Genomic DNA, 3,581 nt, shown 5'->3' on the forward strand with positions numbered 1-3,581 from the left:
AGTATTGAACACTTGACACCAAGAGGAACTATGAAATGGAATGTGAAGGAAATCAAGGTGTGAGATCATGCCACCTAAGCAAAACCCTATTTCATCTAACCTACCAAATTGTGTCAAACCAAAGAGGGTTTAACCCTTGTAAAACCCTAAATACTTAGAATTCAATTGAAATCTCAAAAGTTTGGTTGAAACCGAAACCCTAAACGGTTTTCCCAAACCCTAAAGTTGGCCTTCAAACCCTATTTGATCTTATTTATAATATTGTGTTTAATAACTTGATTAAATCACTTTCACATGCAATTAACTCCTCAAATTCATGCTATAAAATCATTATCCAACCTTTTAAACCTTAGAAATTTGATTGGGTCAAGAAAAATTAGATTTGGGCTTGATAGCATCTCAAATCCTAACAAAACCCTCTTTAAACCCTAAATGAATCACACTTGTTTAAGGCCAACAAATTTTGGCTACCTTGGCAAAGCTTCTAGAGGAAGTTTCCCCCCACCCATAATGGATCAACCTATGCCCTTAACAGTCCCAAATAGTCCCTTGATGTGAGGGAAAGATCCACCTCACCACCTCCCTTCTACACTGCGGCAACAACATCCCATTCCCACTCACTATTTGCATGTTTTTGTGACCTAATCACCACCCATCAAGTTGTCACTCAAACCTATAATTCACTTTTCAGAAGAGTATTAGACGTGCAAGTCACCCTTTCACTCACTTCACCCATTTTCATTTCCGTTCTTGAAAAAAACACTTAGAAGCTCTCTCGGGCAGCTTTCTAAGCCATTTTGCATGCCATTTTTGGAACCTTTTAAATATTTTCTCACAATAATTCCTCATTAAAGTTTTTCGTCTTTGAGTCTAGTTTCCGTGAAATCCTTGTTTGCTTGATTTCATGGTCATTTGATCGGTCAAAAGTTTTGTAACCATAGAAAGGTCAATCTGTGCGATAATCTGGATAATGTGTTGTATTTTGGAGTTTTTTACCAAGTTAATAGACAAATCTTGGTCCGAAATGTTTATGGAGTGTTTTCAACATGTTCATATGAATTTTTTGTGGATATTGGTTGCATAATTAAAACTTTTGATGAAATATTTTCTTAAATCTAAAAGGTTAGAAACTGGAAGAGGAAAAACAATTTTTGTTTTAAGAAAGTTTGGATCGTTTGTGGTCTATTCTTACTCCAATGGTTTTGATAAATTTATTTGATGATACCAATCCTTTTATCTACATTTTAGGATATTATTTTGAATATTTTTTGTGTTAGTTTCTAATATATGAATTTTTATGTAAGAAAATACTCGGTTAGGTCAAAAGTTTGATGTTTTCGACTAGATCCATGTTTTGGTTTATTTTCAGCCATGTGATTTTAAGTTTAATGCTTGGATCTACTTTAGGTCACATTTTTAAACCATATGATGTTTTTGTTTTAAGATCTCATCATGGTATGTCTCGGATCAAGTGTTTGATCAAAACAAAATTGAGAAACAATTATGTTTGTTACTAGTGTTGGAGCAGAGTACTTCAAGTGAGATTTTGTATTTTTGGTGACTTTTGTGTGCTGATTCAAAGCATGTTAGTTCTTAAGAATGTGTTATGAACATGTTAGAAGAAAGTTTTAAATTTTTGAAGTTCTTGAAGATGTTTTGAAATAGGTCAAACCTCGAGATTCAAGGGTTTGTATTTTAGTTAAAAAAATTTAATCTTTTTACTAAAACGTTTTGTGTTTATGAGAAATATAGTTTTGTTAGATGTTTTAAGTATGTTTGTAACCTTAGGATATGAGGATTTTTGTTGCAATATTTCGATTTAATCATGAGTTTTGAAGTTGGAAGAAATTGCAACAAAAATCAATAGATATGGCATTTGGAAGTTTCGACCAAATGGTGTTTTTTATAGTTGTGTTTGGTTTTAATTTTTTTCTAAGTTGATATGGCCGTTGGAAGTTTCTACCCTATGGCCATATTTGTCTTCATGACTTTACATGATATGACATACTCTCGTGCGTGGTATAACACATAACATTGCATATTATTGTTTATCGTACATGATATAGCATAACAAGATCTAAACTTTATGTGAATATTACATGGCATACATGCGATTATTATAATGTATCATCTATTCTAACAACAATCCATATCAGCATGGCAGACATAGTTTCATTGAATCACCATGTATCATCGAAATTCGTAAAGGTTCATGAATAAGGACTAACCTTGAACTGGCTCGTAGCATAGCAGAGGTTATGGTAAACCTCACATGTTCATAAAAGAAGGCAAAATAATTTATCCCACTTGAAGTTATGATCATACTACTTACCTCTTAACGCTGCTTCCTGGTTCCAAGTTCATAGCACACTACCTATACCAGGTACTAGACGTTACTAATTTTCTAGAAAACGTGTCATAGAGTTCTTCCAAATTGAACACATATCATGAATTTTAATCTAATAAAATGTTCATCTACATACTGAATTCAATGAATACTAATATTATATAGCAATTAAAACAATAATATCATGTCTAGTTCTTTAAATACACTTTAGTAAGAAATATATATTATCTATTCTATAAAATAATAGTGTAAATATGGGTGAAAGAAAAACCGATGAACCCATAAGCCGGACCAAACTGGTAGGTTAAGTCTGATACCAGTTCCATTTTTCTCAAAACTGGTCGAAATCGGTCTGGTTTTGATTTTTCCTTTTCTAACACCGAACTAAACTAGACCAAAATGGTTCATATATATATTTTAATTTTTATATTGTATAAAATTATTTTTATATATAATTATATATAGAATAATTTTTATTATATGATAAAATACTAATTAGTATAACATTAAATTTTCAAATCCTATATAAATAACTAACTATATATTATCACTATAGTCTATTGTATTAGTAGTTATACTAATACTTTTTTGTTTTTTGATAAAACGGATCTCATTCCATTCATTTAAAGAGGACATACAACTTTGACTTCAAACAACAAGTCAATTACAGACGTTAGTAGAATCTCAGTACACTATTGTGACTGACATGGTCTAGTCCAGACGGCTTATCTCTACAGACCGAAGTCTAAGAGATAGCAACTCTGTTCCTGACAGTGTACACAGTAACTAAACATAAAACTACATACCCAACTAGACTGAGTATGGAGAAACCAAACCCCAACATCACCGACTAAGCGGAGGGGGGACAACACCCTTTGGACCTAAGTCCAAAGGGACAAATGTTTTTGGATTTTTTTGTTTTCTTGAAAATAAAGACAAGGCATAAATAAATTACATTGAGAAAACACTGTAAAAAAGGAAAAACAGTGCACAAAAATGCCTCAGAAGGAAAAACCGACGGTCGATCTTCGAAGATCCAGAGTTGCCGGTTCGGGAGCAGCCGCGCGTTACTATATCACCATATATTATACTAATACTATATCACCATATATTATACTATACCATAATATATTACGATATTATATATTATAATATAATACTATATTATATATACTATATAATATACCGAAAAAATTGGACCAAATCAAAGCAGAACCAGAACCGGTAAAACTAG

This window comes from Juglans regia, chromosome 16 (genome assembly GCF_001411555.2).
Source record: "Juglans regia cultivar Chandler chromosome 16, Walnut 2.0, whole genome shotgun sequence".
NCBI lineage: Eukaryota > Viridiplantae > Streptophyta > Magnoliopsida > Fagales > Juglandaceae > Juglans > Juglans regia.